At 43.7% G+C, this 18,317-nt stretch overlaps 1 pseudogene; it reads left to right on the plus strand.

Moving 5' to 3' along the window:
- LOC147366422 (cytosolic arginine sensor for mTORC1 subunit 2-like) overlaps positions 1 to 18,317 on the plus strand; it is a 148,077-nt pseudogene that overhangs the window by 76,042 nt on the left and 53,718 nt on the right.

The raw sequence follows: 18,317 nt of genomic DNA on the forward strand, positions 1-18,317 counted from the left end.
CTAACATTAGGACTTTTCCTGACTCTCCAAATACTCTTCACCTTGGCAGTTGATTCCTCTTCTTCTCCATGCTATTTGCTATTTGCACATACTGGTGATTCCTAAAGCTCTGTCCTGTGACAGCAGCTGCCAGCCCCAGGGTGTTTCTAAGCCTGCTGCATTGTCAGCTTCTCCACCTTGGTCCAGACCCTCGTCTTTCTCACCTGGACCACTGCATCTGTCTGCCCATTGGCCTCCCCAACTCTAGGCTGGCATCTCCACCACATCCCACCTCCTAATCATTCCCCAAGTGTAGCCAGGATGGCCAGCCTAAATGGCTTTTTCTTTCTCTTTCTTAAAATCTTCCACTGTGCCTCCTGGCCCTCAAGATAAAGCCCAAACTCCTCAGCTTGCCCCTCCCAGTCTGGGCCATCCTGGCCTGCTCTGCCTCCTGTCCTGTCTACCCTTACAACCATCCAACTGCTCTGGCCAGTGAGTAACTGAGGCCTCAGTCCCAATTCAGGTTGTTCCCACTGCCCAAGATGCCCCTTCCCTTTCATCACCTCCTGATGCATGCTCATCCTCTAAGGCTCAGCCTATATGTCTCCTTTCTCCATGTCCAGCATTGGTTATTTCTATGTTCTTTCCATTTTTTCATTGATCAGTCTCACCCAAGTTTTTTGAAAAGTTTTATTCATCTTTTCAAAAAGAACAACTTTTGACTTTGTTGATCTTTTCTATTCTGCTTTTTCAGTACTTTCTTCTCTTGTTTTTATTACTTCTTCTTTCTTTGCATTTATTTTGCTTTCCTTTTTGCAATTTCTTGAGATGAATACTTGGCTCATTGAGTTTTTTCCACCTACAGTCTTTTCTAATATAACATTTTAAAGTGAAGATCTCCCTAAAGGGAGTTACTTTCACAGGTTTTGAAAAAAAAGCAGTATATTTGTTTAGATTTTTGGGGGAGCTACTGAGTTAAATACTTGTCTTAATACGTATGCTGATTTTTTAATATATGCTGATTTTCCAATTATCTTTTTGTTTTTTATTGTGATCATAGTATATACCTTGTCATTTTAAAATCCTTTGAAATTGTTGAGACTTGCTCTGTGATCCATGCAGAGGTTTCAGCATCTCAGTTTTCTACTCATGCATTTGAAATCTTTTTTAACAGATTTTATTTTTTTTTTTTTGCCTGCTTTTCCTCTTTCTGAGGAAGATTTGTTGTAAAACTCCAGCATGGCTATGGATTTATCCATATCCCCTCACAAGTCTTTCTGTCTCTTTTTGTTTCAAATATTTCAAGGCCATAAAATTAGATGCATATAAATTTTAAATTATACTATCTTCCCAATGGATTGAATCCCTAGTCAATAAAAAATGACTCTTAATCTCCAAATTTTTTTTTTGCTTTAAGATCAAGTTTGTCTGATGTCCATATAGATTTACCAGCATTCCTTTGGCTACTATTGGCACAGTGTGATTTATTCTACTCTCTTATTTTCAAATTCTTTTTATTTTTACATTTTAATTTGTGCCTTTAAAAGACCATAAAATTTGGCTTTGATTTACAATCATGTCAGAATGTTTTTGTCTTTTAACTGAAGTATTTTGTCTATTTATATTTAATATACTTGCTAATATATTTGACTTTAAACCTACCATCTTTCAGTATGTTTTCTATTTGCTTCATTCACTCCATGTTTTTTTCTCTTTTCTTGCCTTTTTTTGGATTGACCATTTTTATTATTTCATTTTTATAGCTTCATTTTATCATTTTATTTATTTGAAAGTTTTACTCTTTCTATTTTGCTTTTATGGCTACCTTGGAAATTATAACATGAATTCTTGATTTATCAAACTTTAAGAGTACTTGGTACTTTTACTACCTCTTGGACAATAAAAGGACCTTCAGTTCAGTTCAGTTCAGTTGCTCAGTCGTGTCCGACTCTTTGCAAGCACACCAGGCCTCCCTGTCTATCACCAACTCCCGGAGTTCACTCAAACTCATGTCCATCGAGTCGGTGATGCCATCCAGCCATCTCATCCTCTGTTGTCCCCTTCTCCTCCTGCCCTCAATCGCTCCCAGCATCAGAGTCTTTTCCATTGAGTCAACTCTTCGCATGAGGTGGCCAAAGTACTGGAGCTTCCAACACTTAAAAGTTCTTTAATGTCCCTCCCAACTTAAAGATTTTTAGGTCTTATGTCTTTAAATAGATAGATGATACATTGTTATTGTTCAGTTGCTAAGTCGTGTCTAACTCTGCAACTCCATGGACTGCAGTACACCAGTCTTCCCTGTCCTTCAATATTTCCCAGAGTTTGCTCAAACTCATGTCCATCGAGTCAGTGATGCCATCCAATAATCTCATCCTCTGTCGTCCTCTTCTCCTCCTGCCTTCAATCTTTCCCAGCATCAGGGTCTTTTCCAACGAGTCAGTTCTTCCCATCAGGTGGCCAAAGTATTGGAGTTTCAGCTTCAGCATCAGTCCTTCTAATGAATATTCAGGACTGATTCCCTTTAGGATTGACTGATTTGATCTCCTTGCAGTCCAAGGGACTCTCAAGAGTCTTCTCCAGCACCACAATTTGAAAGCATCAATTATTCAATGCTCAGACTTCTTTATGATCCAACTCTCATATCCGCACACAACTACTGGAAAAACCATGGCTTTGACTATACTGACCTTTGTTGGCAAAATGATGTTTCTGCTTAGATGATATATAAATGGATAGATAATAACTTACATATATATGCACCCACACATATACATTATTATTGTTTTATAAAATCAATATAATTTTGATTTACTCATATATTTATACTTTCCTTTGCTCTTGATTTATTCTGTATCCTAACCTTCCATCTAGGATTACTTTCTGTCTGCCTAAACAACTCTCCTTAGTGTTTCCTTTACTGAAGTTCTAGTGGTAACAGCTCTCTCTGATTTTGCCTGAAAATGTCTTTATTTCACTTTTATACTTAAAAGACATTTTTATTAACAGTCTACATTGGTGAGTTGTTTTTTTTCTCAGTACAGTAAGGATATTCCACTATCTTCTGACTTCCACTCTTGCTTTCAATAACTCTATTATCAGTCTAACTATCGTATCTTTTAAAAGTAATCTCTTTTTCTCTCTGGCAGCTTTATGTATCTGATTGTCTACAATTTCACTATAATATATCCTTTATGTTTATCCTAAGAAACTTTGGGAATTTTCCTAGGAAAATTGTCACTCGTTTTTGTTTTATGCTTAAGACTTTTAGACTCTGCTCCTTCTGAGTAGCCCTTTGGACATATGCTGGACCTTTTAATTATATCCTCTACGGGTTTTATGTTTTCTCATGACCTTATTGCCTTTACATGCTTCAGTTCAGTTCAGTTCAGTCACTCAGTCGTGTCCAACTCTTTGCGACCCCATGAATCGCAGCACACCAGGCCTCCCTGTCCATCACCAACTCCCGGAGTTCACTCAGATCACGTCCATCGAGTCAGTGATGCCATCCAGCCATCTTATCCTCTGTTGTCCCCTTCTCCTCCTGCCCCCAACTCCTCCCAGCATCAGAGTCTTTTCCAATGAGTCAACTCTTTGCATGAGGTGGCCAAAGTACTGGAGTTTCAGCTTCAGCATCCTTCCCTCCAAAGAAATCCCAGGGCTGATCTCCTTCAGAATGGACTGGCTGGATCTCCTTGCAGTCCAAGGGACTCTCAAGAGTCTTCTCCAACACCACAGTTCAAAAGCATCAATTCTTCAGTGCTCAGCTGCTATAACCAAGGTTATAGTTTACTATAGCTTTCTCTTCAACTATATCTAATTTGTCATTGAACCTATACATTGAATTTTTAATTCAGTCAGATTTTCAAGTACTAGCATTTACTTTGCTCTTATGTAAGTCTGCTTTGCCACTTTTTATAGTTTTCAATAATCTAACAAATTTTCCCCTGAGTGGGAAAGATCCCCTGGAGAAGGAAATGGCAACCCACTGCACTATTCTTGCCTGGAGAATTCCATGGACAGAGGAGCCTAGTAGGCTATAGTCCATGAGGTCACAAAGAGTCAGACAGGATTGAAGGACTAACATTTTGACCAAATTTTTCAAGCTTCCCTTTCTCTTCTTGAAAGTAGTAAATATAGTTGCTAGGTAGTCTCTTGCTATTAGTTCCCATACTTGATATTCTTATGAGTGTGTGTGTGTTATTTCTTATTTTCACTGGTTCTTTCATAGGTGAATGTGTACCTTGTGCCCAGCTTTTTGTTTTTTTATAGTTGATTTTGACTATGTGCTTGACATTGTATTTTTTAATTTATAGAAATATTTTGAAGCCTCAGATGATGCTATTTTTCTTTAGATACAGTTTTCATTTGCTTTTGCCTAGTCCTGGGGCACAATCAAACCAATCAATTATCATTTAGTCCAACTTCAGGCAATAAAATTTTCTTGGTCACCCAGATGACCTACAAATGGGCAACATTTCACGGAGGAACTGTTTGACTTCCATTTCACCCTTATTTCTAGGAGAAGCAACTCCACTGAAACTGAGACCAAGGCATAGGAAGTTTTATCCTGGGGAGCCCTGGGCTCAAATTTCATGCTCCCCTGATCTTACAGGACTAGAAGCATATTGCTCACTCTCCTAGACATGTATTTCAGATTCCCAGTTGCCCTTTGGTCAAAAGTAGTCCCAAATGCCAACCTCGCTTCTATGAATTTTCATCTTCTTCCAAATCTGGAGCCAGTGATTCCTCACTACCTTTATAGCTCCTTGATGCTATTAAAGAACTTTTTTTAATGTTTGCTGACAAAGGTCTGTATAGTCAAAGCTATGGTTTTTCCAGTAGTCACGTATGGATGTGAAAATTAGACCATAAAGAAGGCTGAGCACTAAAGAATTGATGCTTTCAAATTGTTGTGCTGGAAAAGACTCTTGAGAGTCCCTTGGCCTGCAAGGAGATCAAACCAGTCAATCCTCAAGGAAGTCAACCCTGAATATTCCTTGGAAGGACTGATGCTAAAGTTGAAGGTCCACTACTTTGGCACATGATGCGAAGAGCCGACTCATTGGAAAAGACCCTGATGCTGGGAGAGACTGAGGGCAGGAGAACTGACTCAATGGGCATGAATTTGAGCAAACTCTGGGAGATAGTGAAGGGCAGAGGAGCCTGGTGTGCTGCAGTCCATGAGGTCGGAAAGAGTCAGACACGATTTAGCAACTGGAGAACAACAATTATTTGGTGGTTATTTTCAGTGAGATGATTGACCTAAATTACTCCATCACTATCACTATAAAATGAAGAATATCTTGTGACACTTTAAAGCAACATTATAATCTTCACATCATTTCTATGCAGTACCAAGTAATAGTACAGCACTGGTCCATGGTAATGTGAGACTGTGATGACCTCAAGCACTAAATCAATAATTTATTTAATACTGGGCAAAAGGCTAGCAAAGAAAAAATATCCAGCTTCTGCAGTCGACTAGTGTCCCCTTCCTGGGCCTCATCCTCTTCCGTCCACTTAGTCCTCATCAGTGATATCATCCCCACTTGCCCTTGGCTCCCTTCTCTCCTGCTCCTGTATCTTTATAAAAGCAAATCATCCTATAAATGGCTTTTGAATCCATTCTCACTTTTTATCCTAAAAAATCAAAAGTGGTTTTGTTCCTGTAGGAATTCAGATGACTCTTCATTTTAAAAAAAGAAAGAAAGAAAGGTCCAGTTGCATTAAACTAAAAGAGACTTTAAGAAGCAAAGTTAAATAAGTGATTCATCATGCTGACATTGACTGGGAGAGCCTCCAAAGCACACAGAAGAGTAAATACCACTTAGAAAGACAGCTTTTCATGTTTAAAATCGTGATAATCATGTTACCCGAGTCCTCTTTGTTGAGGCTTAAAGTGCCAGGCTAAAAGTAATTAAGTTTCACACTCAATACAGAAATATATTCAGAAAGCCATTGTGTCTCAACTTTGTTTTTATTTTTATGATTTTCTAACAAGGACTAGCTGTGATGTAAAGGAGGTGACCCTGCATTGTAAACCCTGCCATTCCACACATGCTCAGCTTCCCTCCACTCTCAGAAAAGCCTCAAAGGATGTAAAACCCACAAGATTGAGCTTATTAAAGAAAAACCCCAAATAAAATCCCTACATTCCTCCCTTTTTACATATCTCCAAAAGAACCAACAGCCCTCAGCCCTGAAAATGACCACAGTATTTCCTTTCCAATGAAAACAAACATGCTTTAACTGAGAAATCTCAAAACCTATGGCAATCAATACGTCAGATAACTCCCCTCAAGAAAGACACATACTTGTAAATAATGAAACAGAGCAAATTTTGAGGGGCATTCATACTCCATGATTTTCATCAGCTATTCCCCCAGTGTCGCCCATGCCACCTAACATTCTTCCCCAGTCAATAAACAACCTAATTAAAACTAGCTGCCTGCCGTGGAAATGTATATGTGTACAGCCAGAAAGAGACAGAATATGATGTAGCTGGAGATACAGGTAAAGATAGAGATGACAGACAGAGGAAGTGGGGAGATGGGAGAACAATAAGAAATGTGGAAAAGTGTTCACATTTGGGTGATCTGGGTGAAGAAATCTGGTTGGAAATTTTTTCTATAAGTCAAAAATCATCCCAAAATAGAAAGTAAAAACAACAACAAAATTCCAGGCCTTCACCCTCCATTCATTAGCTAAAACACAAATCTCCGTTCTCTAGCCCCTTGTTAAATAAGTCACTGCAAACAACATCACATCCTACAGGTGAGGTGCAAAGCAGTCACCTGTGCTAGGAGCTTCTTTTACCTCATTGCTCTCAATGATCCTCCCTAAAGCCTTGCCTTGTTGCCATGATCAAACCTGGGTGCCTTGCTGGTGTCTGCTAGACATAGGTTAGCACACCATCTCCAGGCAGAGACCTTCTGCAGATGCTCCCAACCAAAAAGAAAAAAAAAAGTTGAGGATGAACAAGGTTAATTTGTAAAGAAGAAACCAAATTTACTGATAGCTCACAGCAGACAAGGTCTGAAGTAACCTCTATTGATGTTTGGTGGGTCCATGCCAAGGTACGAAAAAAAGAATGAAGCAAAGAGGCAGACCACAAATTGCACAAAGCACACATATGCGTCCGTGGTGTGACTTGCAGACTCTCCTCTGGCCTGGTCTTGCTCAACGTCGTGATCGTCTACTGAGCTCCACATTCTGGCTCTGCTCCATCCTGCGGCCACGTCAGTTTCCTCAGACCCTGGAAGCTTCAGGACAGCCATGTTAACTGCAGAGAGAGCAGTTCCTTACCTACAGATTCTCACGTTTCACTCTTTAATGCACAAACATTAAACACAACTTAAGCACAAACATCTCTCAGCCTCAACTACAGAGACTTCATAAACATTCTTTTGCTCCAGGTCTTTCTACTGAACAAATTCATTCATTTCAAGAACTGGTGGAGGCGGAACCCTCTCCAAGTCAAACGCACTCAGCAAAATGCCGTAAGCTTGCTAAGTCCTCTGGAGTGTGGCTAGGGGCTTACAGACATTCCTGGGTTTAGGTAGGAACAACCATATCCTCCATGCTGAGGGCTCTCTGCGTGACCAATCTCCATTTCTCACTTTTCCTCTGTATTTGCCTCCTGTCTTTCTTCTAGGTGTTAAAACCCATCCACCTGCTAAATATTTGCCTCGTTGGACCTTTGAGATTTCATGTTTTATGTACTCACACTGGTGAGTTACAATTATTCAGCAAAACCTGTCAGTGGGGTGGACCACAAACAAGGTATTTTTCCTGCTGACCTACAACGCGTGTGCTCTCAGAAATCATACTCAAGGTATGAGCATTTGCAGTGTATCATGATCCACATGAGAAGTATCAGCTCAGATAACGTTGGTTAACCCTCTATGCCCACCTTGCACTAGGCAGCTTTTTAAATAATGAACGAAAATGTAGTGAGCATCTACAAAGTGACTCCCCTGGTGGCTCAGACAGTAAAGCGTCTGCCTACAATGGCAGGAAACCCAGGTGTGATCCCTGGGTTGGGAAGATCCCCTGAAGAAGGAAATGGCAACCCACTCCAGTACTCTTAACAGAGAAGCCTGGTAGGCTACAGTCCATAGGGTCTCAAAGAGTCGGACACGACTAAGTGATTCACTTTCTTTTAGACCCAAAAAAGGGATAGAAAAGAGGTGTGAGACGGTACTTCTTAACCTACAGGAGTGGGAGAGTTCAAACTCTTCTTAGAAGAGACAAGACATAAATGTGTGGAACAGCAACCATTTATGAAACCTAAGAGCCAAGAACCCCCACTCCTTTAAAAGAAAGATATGAAGTCAAAGCACCTGCCCTGGCGGGTTCCAGACACTGTGAAAGCGATGTGAGAAAGGTTTCCAAGCCGACTTTCCGGATGCTTTTCCACTCAGGTTACACGGGATACTGTCTACAGCGCATCCCTGCAACGGTGCAGAACGGGGTACCCCACCTGCTCACAGCAGCAGCTGCGCAGCTCAGGTTAGAGCGGGTCCAGGGGTCGCGCAGGAGACCACCGGGTGTGGGAGCTGCGCACGCGCACGGCTACCCCGTGTGCTGGGCGTTCCCAGGCACCCTGGGCGGTGGAAGGAAGGTCTGTGCGCGTCTAGCTCCCCGAGTACTCAGGAGGCACGTCCTATCATCCCGGACAGTCTGAGATGTCTGCACTCCTCTCCCCAGCAAAAGGGGCAGACGATGCAGCCTGATTCACAGCTGCCACCCTGAGTCCTCCGGGCATCAGGCTACATGGCCTGGACCCTCCGGCCGAGGCCTCTAGTGCCTACTGTGGAATGGGCTGGGGCTGGACCACAGGGCACTTGAGAAACACACACGAGTGTGGACAGTACAGCCTACCCGCGGGGCCCAGGCCGGGTTGTGGGGAGGGGGGAGGTGGTTGTCGGGCTGTTGTCACTAAGCCACGTGGCTTCACCTTCATTCACTCCTTCCTTGGGATGAACCTTTGCTGAGGGCATTCCTGGTTGCTCCGAACAGTGACTCCTGGGTTAAAGCAGTGAAGACTCCAAAGAGACCCCTCCATCACCCATGAGACCAATGGCCCACTGTTGTGCCCCAATTAATTCACAGGACACCGCAGAGGGCCCGGCTCTGGGGCCCGGGACACTGACGCAGGATGCCCGTCTGAGATGTGGGGACAGAGACACGTCCGGGAGAGTTGGGGTTCACCTTCCTGCTGGAGAATCTCCAGCCCCGATTCCTCCTTGGGGAAGAGGTTACCAAGCTGATTAAATCTCCCACCGCGCCAGGACGCAGGCTCCATGAGCTCCCTACGCCACCAGTCAGCTCAGGTCTGGGAAGGAGACGCCAAGCCAGCAAGTAAAGCAAAAGCTTCCCTCCGCCTCCACCCCACCCCCTCAGTGATGAAGCCCACCTGCCCCACCTCCTGAGTGGCCCAGGAGACGCAATGTGGTGAGGTGCAGAGTCCTGGGTGGGCTGCCCCTCCTCCAAGCCCCCCTAACCTCTCCAACTTCCCGCACCTTCCCCCACCACCCCACTCCGGGGCTCAGCCTTCACTTTGGAAAGTGCCACCCAGGCAGCTCCTGAGTGTGCCTTTATGAAACTGCCCCCATAGTCCAGAACCCTCTCCTTGGGGTCCTTCCTGGCCACAGGCTGGAACAGAAGAAGGTGCACAGCCCGTGTTGCCAGGCAGAGCAGGATGTGGTGAGGATTTTCAGAGGCTGCCAGGTACCTTTGAGTGGTGCTTTTTCCTCCAGGAAGGTAGACTCTCCTGGAATAATTGAGCCAGCCTGAGCTCCTGCTCCACCCTCCTGCATCTGGCCGGGCGGCTGAGCCCAGTGCTCACAGCACCCTCATTGACCATGACCCCATCCCCAAATGCCACAGGCCAGGCCTTCCAGAGCAGGAGCAGCGGGATGGAAAGGAGTGTGAAGTCTGTGGATGTGGGCAGACAGAGCTTCACAGAATTCCCAGCCCCTCTCGACTCCTGCACTCACCTCCTCCCACACAGTGAGGCCTCCCTGGAGGGCTTCCAGGAAGAGGAGGAGGGTGGAGCTGAGTGTGGTGGGGAGGTGATGGGCAAGGAGGGGGAGCCATGATGCCAGGGTGACGAGGCTTCTCTCAGGTTGGATCAGGAACCCTCTGAGGGCTCAGGGCACCTCCTCTCCAAGGGAAAGGCAACCTAGTCAGACGTCAGGGGCCATCCCAGAAGCCTGCAGATAGATGGGGACAGAGGAGGCCAAGCTGGGGAAGGCAGTCATGTGACACACTCTCGCGGCGCCTGGCAAAGGGACCTTGAGGTCTCAAGGTTCCCACTACTTGGCCCAGCCTAGACCCTTGTCTCCCTGCTTACCCTCCTGACCACTGCCCCCTCGGTCACTGCCAGTCAAAGTCAGAATGCTCTTCACCTTGACTCCCATTCTGTGTCAGCTGCTCAGAGTTCTAGGGGCTCCAGAGGAAACGAGGAATTGCTGGGGCCACCCTTTCCCCAGGAGCCCTCTTTCTGCTCAGCCTAGTCGTTATTAAACAAACTAAACCTAAATCTTCTGCTTCGTCCGAAACTATGGGCTACAAGGGAAATCCATCAGGGTCCCAAGAAGGGACAGTCTTATCCTGGCCACATAGGCAGAGAAGTCTTGATAACTCAGAGTTTGCACCAAATGCCATGTACACCCACCATACTGATGGTTCCCAAGCCTTTGCCTGTCAACCCCATGAAGATTCACAGCAACACTTGAGGTAAACACAAACATCACAGCTTCGTAGAGAAGGAAATGAGGGGTCAGGGTTCTCAGCTGTAACAGGGCCTGTGAAATTCCACCTCATAGTATTGTTTTGAAAATTAAATGAGATGGGAAGAGAGATGAATAGGTAGAACTCAGGAAAATTTTAGACTGTTTTAAACTATTCTATGCTGGTGGCTCAGTCAGTAAACAATCTGTCTGCCATGCAGGAGACCCAGGTTAGGTCCCTGGGTTGGGAAGACCCCCTGAAGAAGGGAGTGACAACCCACCCCAGTGTTCTTGCCTGGAGAATCCCATGGACAGTGGAGCCTGGTGGGCTACTGTCCCTGGGGTTGCAGAGTCGGACACAACTGAGCAACTAACACACACATGTGTAAATGCATTATACATTTGTCCAAACCTGTGGACTGTGAAGCACAGTAAACTCTGGGCTTTAGTTAATAACAAGGTAAAGCCATTGACAAAGGTTATGTTGAGAATACTTGGCACTGAGCTCACAGTCACATCTTACTACAAAATTACGACAGAAGGTTGGGAAGGTTTATAAGTCAAACCCATCAGAAACACTCAAGGATATAAACAGTAAGCAGTTTGAAAAATTCTTATTCTGTATCTTGTCCAACTGAGTCTAGGCTAATTTGTTTGCAGGAAATTCTCCTTGGCCATTCTGTTTGTAAATCCTAAAAGCCTTACTCCTATCTTATCGGAGTTCAGTCGGGGCTGTAACCCTTAATCTCCAGGCTGTACTGGCTTTGCAAGGTTGTTATGGAGAGTTGCATTTCCTCCCTCTTTTGTTTGTTTTGGAAAGTTGTATTTGTTATCAGATGTTTATGGGAGGACATTAGTTTACTCACCTAAATTATAATGTACACATCGGCACTGTTGCATTTAACTCATTATCATGACCTCGCTAATTTTATTATGGAAAGCTCATCTGTGTGAATGGTTTGACTTCGCTTATGAATCAGAAAGTATCAAGAGTTTATCTTGGTTTTCACTCTACAGGCTGGTTTGGGAAATAAAATAGACCTGATCAGATTCAGATTTGTTCTTTTGAAAACAACTCGAAGTAGGTTTTCCACAGCACAGGTATGTAGAAAGTTTAGGTGAATAATGCTATGGATGAATCTTAAAGACAGCTGTGAATTACATAGGCTTCTTTCTAATAAGTGCTCCTTTTTATACATTGTACATGCAGCTTTGCCAAACCCTCCAGAGAGATGCTTCAGAAATAACCTGGGAGGGAAGAGAGGGTTATTTCTGGAATCCTTGCTCATCATCAACTGCTAGACGAGAGCAGAGAAAAATGGTACTTCTTAGCATCACATGACGACACACTCCATGGGGCAGGAACCATGACTGTCTTGTTACCACTATATACTGCTATAGCAGGGCTTAACATACAGAAATTGTGCAATAAATATTTATTGGATGAATGAATGAATAAACTAAGTCCAGCTTTCATTCCTGTATCATATATTGCGGAGAAGGCAATGGCAACCCACTCCAGTACTCTTGCCTGGAAAATTCCATGGACAGAGGAGCTTGGTAGGCTGCAGTCCATGGGGTCGCTAAGAGTCGGACACGATTGAACAACTTCACTTTCACTTTTCACTTTCATGCATTGGAGAAGGAAATGGCAACCCACTCCAGTGTTCTTGCCTGGAGAATCCCAGGGATGGGGGAGCCTGGTGGGCTGCTGTCTATGGGGTCGCATAGCATCGGACACGACTGAAGCGACTTAGCAGCAGCAGCAGCGTATATTGAGCTGTCTTAGTTTCTTGTTTTTCCACGACACACACAACTGCAGCCTCCCATGTTGAAGAAAGCATTGTATAATGGAATTACTGGGACTTCCTGATTGTCTAGTGGTTAAGACTTCGCCTTTCAACGAAAGGGGTGTGGGTTCAATCCTTGGTTAGGGAGCTGAGATCACACATCCCCCTTCGGCCAAAAAAGCAAAACACGAAACAAATTCAATAAAGACTTGAAAAATGGTCCACCTCCAAAAAATCTTTAAAGAAAAGATAAAATTAAGAATTTTTAAAATGGAATTAACATCTCATGGGGTAAGTGAAAAATTGATCATAAAACATCACAGTTACAGCTAGTGATCTCCTTCATGGTATTGATGATGACTCACAGCCAGGAGAAAAGACACAGCTGCCTCTGGCTTCCTTTTTACCACTTGGGAACCACCTGCTATGAAGCAGACACCAGGCCACATGCTGGGACTGGCCTGCAGAGGTCACCATGCAGTGAGCGCAGAGGTTCCCAAGCGCTGGCCCTCTGTCAATGAAAGGGCTTCCCAGGTGGCTCAGAATCCACCTTCCAAGCAGGAGATGTGAGTTTGATCCCTGGGTCAGAAAGATCCCCTGGAGAAGGAAATGGCAACTCACTCCAGTATTCTTGCCTGAGAAATCCCATAGACAGAGGAGTCTGGTGGGCTACAGTCCATGAGGTCGCAAAGAGTCAGATACAACTGAGCAACTCAACAGCAGTAACATTCTTCCATCAATGAATGCTAAAGCCAGTGGGGGAAAGGGTCGAGATTATAGGGACTAATATTTTCTCAAAGTCTCTCTCCACAGGGGCTTCCCTGGTAGCTCAGATGGTAAATAATCTGTCTGTAATGCCAGAGACCCTGGTTCAATCCCTGGAGTGGGGAACACCCACTCCAGTGTTCTTGCCTGGAGAATCTCATGGACAGAGGAGCCCGGTGGGCTACAGTTCAAGGGGTTGCAAAGAATCAGACACGACTGAGCGACTAACACTTTCACACTTTCTCCCCACCAAATCCTTATTAATTACAAGATATAAAGTCACTTTTCAGTGGAGAAAACTGGCAGGGACCACCTTAACCAATCACCAAATTACCATTTCCAGAAACAGAACTGATCAACTGCCAGGGCCTCTGGACTCTATGCACAAAGACACATCATCACTCCCTTGCTATGACGGATGGCCCCAAGTGCACGACCCGAACCTGATCACGAGGAGTCAGTCGACACACCCAGAGTGAGGGACGAGTTGCACAATCAGTGACCTGTACTCTTCAAAAGTGCCAATGTTATGAGAAACAAACAAAGCCCCAGGCCCTGCTCCAGAGGATGAAGGACTAATGGGACAAGGCGATGGAATGCAAGGCCTTGGGTTTCCTTTTTCTGTAAAGAACACTGTGGATCCATTGGCAATTTAAAGTTTTCAAATTAAATAGTGTTATTGTATTGGTGCTGATTTCCATTTTTTTATATAATTATACTCTATATTATAATTCCTGGATTTTAGGAAACAAAGACATTTAGGAATAAAAGGGAACCATATCTCATGTCCATAACTTTCTCTTACATTGTTCAGAAAAAACCCTACACATATATAATAATAAACCTCTGTGTGTCTGTGCGTGGTGTGTGTGTGTGTGTGTGTGTAGAAAGAGAGAGCGAATGAATATAGTAATTTGTTACCATTTAGGTCCATGGACGGAGGAGCCTGGTAGGCTGCAGTCCATGGGGTTGCTAAGAGTCGGACACGACTGAGCGACTTCACTTTCACTTTTCACTTTCATGCATTGGAGAAGGTAATGGCAAACCCACTCCAGCGTTCTTGCCTGGAGAATCCCAGGGACGGGGGAGCCTGGTGGGCTGCTGTCTCTGGGGTCACAGAGTCGGACACGACTGAAGTGACTTAGCAGCAGCAGCAGCAGCAGCAGCAGGTCCTCTAGGTGAAATTGTTCAGGAATTCCTTGTATGATTCTTGCACCTTTTCTATAACTTTCACAGTGTCAAAATTTTTAAAAATTTACATTGAGGTACTTGGGCTGTGCCCTGGGAAATTTTGATTCTGTAGTTCTGGGATGAGTTGGTGTTTTCATTTTTAACAAGTACCTAGGTAGTTCCAATGCAGCGGCCTGCAGGAAAGGATTAGGGAAACGGTATGCACTGAGATTTCCCCACGATCATACAGCTAGTCAGGGACCAAGCCAAAACCAGAAGCTCTCTTTCCTTCCCATCCAGGGCTCCTGACACCACACTGCACACTTTGTTAAAACAAGTTAGGCACATTTTAAAGATGATTTCCAATCAATAGTTTTCAAAATTGCAAAACTAGGGGTAAAAAAGAAAGAAAGAATGACCCATTCAGGTCAACTCCTCTCAATGTTTGTATCAAAATTAAACTCTCCGTCCTCTACTAACCCCAGAAAACCTCTCAATGGCTGTATTTCTTGCTAGTCAACTCACTCACCTGAGCCAGAAACCGGGAGCAACCTAACAATTCTATGTTTCCATCAGTTTCCAAATCCTTCTGCCCTAAGTGTTAAATTCTGTTGTCCTTCTCTTACTTCAGGGATGGTTTTGTTTCTCATCAGGACAACTGCAAAACCTGTGCCTCGCTTTGCTATATCAAGTTCATTAACCTTTCCTTCTGCAGTGTCTTCTCTGCTGTTAGTTCTGTCCAGGAAACTTTGTATCTAAAAGTCTTTAGAAGTTTAATATGGATATTTTATATATCTTTTACTTCTCTACTTAATATTTACTTACTTAATATTTCTCCACTTAATACTCAAGTGTTCCTCTATGTTCTAAATACAAGGAATTGCTGTTGTTTTGTTCAGTTGCTCAGTTGTGTCTGACTCTTGGCCACCCCATGGACTGCAGCACGCCAGGCCTTCCTTGTCCTTCACCAACTCCTGGAGTTTACTCAAACTCATGTCCATTGAGTCAGTGATGCCATCCAACCATCTCATCCTGTGCCATCCCTTTCTCCCGCCTTCAGTCTTTCCCAGCATCAGGGTCTTTTCCAATGAGTCGGCTCTTCACATCAGGTGGCCAAAGTAGTGGAACTTCAGCTTCAGCATCAGTCCTTCCAATGAACATTCAGGACTGATCTTCTTTAGGATGGACTAGTTGGATCTCCTTGCAGTCCATGGGACTCTCAAGAGTCTTCTCCAGTGCCACAATTCAAAGGCATCAATTTTTCGTCGCACAGCCTTTTTTATTGTCCAGCTCTCAAATTCATACATGACTACTGGAAAACCATAGCTTTGACTAGATGGACCTTTGTAATGCAAAGTAATATCTCTGCTTTTCAATACACTACATTTGTCATTGCTTTTCTTCCAAGGAGCAAGCATCTTTTATTTCATGATTGCAGTCACCATCCACAGTGATTTGGGAGCCCAGGAAAATAAAATCTGTCACTGTTTCCATTGTTTCTCCATCTATTTGCCATGAAGTGATGGGACCGGATGCCATGATCTTTGTTTTCTGAATGCTGAGTTTTAAGCCAGCTTTTTCACTCTCCTCTTATAGTCAAAATTATTTTAATATCTTTGTCTACTAGTTGAAATGAATCATCTGTGTCATTTTCAGATTGGCTTCCATTGACTGACTTTTCTTCTCATTATAGGTTATACTTCCCTGTTTTCTTGTAGCTTGATAGTTTATTTATTAGATAATGGATTGAGTGAATTTTGTCTTACTGAGTGCTGAATACTTTTGAATTTCTATAAATATTCTAGAGCTTTGTTCTGGGGTGCAGTTAAATTACTTTCCAATAGTTGAATCATTTTGAGGCTTGTCATCAAGCTTTCCTAAGGGAGACCAGAACAGCCTTTAGTCTCAGGCAAATTTCTAACCCACCCGCCTCCTGGTGAGCCAAAACTCAGCTATGTACTCTACCCGTCGTCCCATGAATTCCAAGGCTTTTCCTCTCTGGCTGCAGGGAACACAAATTATTCCTGCCCTTGTGTGAGTTCTGACATTTGTTCCTTCTGTGCTTCTTCAGTGGTTCTGTCCCCAGCACTTGGTAGAACAATGCTCAGGAAAATTTGTGTGTTGATGGAATGATGTGCTACCTGTGAAACCCAACACAAGGTAACATCCAACATGTTCCGAGGGAGGGAAGAATCCTGGAGAAGCTGGGCCTTGGCAGCATGGGAACGCTCAGTGCAGGAGGTGGACCGCATGGGTTGTGCGTGCTATTTTGCGTTCTGTTTCTACTTTATGCTCCTCAGAAGGCATAGACGTGCTGGTTCACAGCCTCAGAAGCTTCCCAGTGAAACATGAAACTAGCCCTCATACTTAGAGGGCAAGGAGAGACCAAAGGAAGAGCAGACAGCTCTGGACTGGTAGGCGGAAGGCATAATAAGCAGAGAGCTTACGCAGTAGGGGTGTCTTGGGCAGCCTCAAGATGGGTAGATCTCTGCCACTGCCTACCACAATCTTGAACATTTAGAGACCTTAATGGCTTTCAGTTACATACACCCTCTGATGGTCTCAAAACACATTGTTCTTTCAAGTTTGTGCCTTTGAAAATGGCTCCAGCTATGGGGACAGTTATATCTACTACTGTGGGCAGGAATCCCTTAGAAGAAATGGAGTAGCCATCATAGTCAACAAAAGAGTCCAAAATGCAGTACTTGGATGCAATCTCAAAAACAACAGAATGATCTCTGTTCATTTCCAAGGCAAACCATTCAATATCATGGTAATCCAAGTCTTTGCCCCAACCAGTAATGCTGAAGAAGCTGAAGTTGAACGGTTCCATGAAGACCTACAAGACATTTTAGAACTAACACCCAAAAAAGATGTCTATTTCATTATAGGAGACTGGAATGCAAAAGTAGGAAGTCAAGAAACACCTGGAGTAAGAGGCAAATTTGGCCTTGGAGCACAGAATGAATAAAGGCAAAGGCTAACAGAGTTTTGCCAAGAGAATGCACTGGTCATAGCAAACACCCTCTTCCAACAACACAGGAGAAGACTCGACACATGGACATCATCAGATGGCCAACACTGAAATCAGGTCTATTATATTCTTTGCAGCCAAAGATGGAGAAGCTCTATATAGTCAGCAAAAACAAGACTGGGAGCTGACTGTGGCTCAGACCATGAACTCCTTATTGCCAAATTCAGACTTAAATTGAAGAAAGTAGGGAAAACCACTAGACCATTCAGGTATGACCTAAATCAAATTCCTTATGATTATACAGTGGAAGTTAGAAATAGATATAAGGGACTAGATCTGATAGACAGAGTGCCTGATGAACTATGGATGGAGGTTTGTGACGTTGTACAGGAGACAGGGAGCAAGACCATCCCCAAGAAAAAGAAATGCCAAAAAGCAAAAATGGCTGAGGAGGAGCTATTTGTCTTATAAATAGCTGAGAAAAAAGGGAAGCAAAAAGCAAAGGAGGAAAGGAAAGATATAAGCAACTGAATGCAGAGTTCCAAAGAATAGCAAGGAGAGATAAGACAGCCTTCCTCAGTGATCAGTGCAAAGAAATAGAGGAAAATAATAGAATGGGAAAAATTAAAGATCTCTTCAAGAAAATTAGAGCTACCAAGGGAACATTTCATGCAAAGGTAGGCTCAATAAAGGACAGAAATGGTATGGACCTAACAGAAGCAGAAGATATTAAGAAGAGGTGGCAAGAATACACAAAAGAAGAACTGTACAAAAAAGATCTTCATTGCGAGGCCCAGCCCCGGCTGATCCAGGGAGTTTGAAGCAGAGACGGCGTCGGCGAGGATCAGGATACAATAGCTTAAATTAGATATTAATTAGAGATGTAAAGAGTAATAGAATGAG

Source organism: Bos grunniens, chromosome 9, assembly GCF_055505025.1.
Source record: "Bos grunniens cultivar Pamir isolate PY7600 chromosome 9, Bosgru_T2T1.0, whole genome shotgun sequence".
Lineage (NCBI taxonomy): Eukaryota > Metazoa > Chordata > Mammalia > Artiodactyla > Bovidae > Bos > Bos grunniens.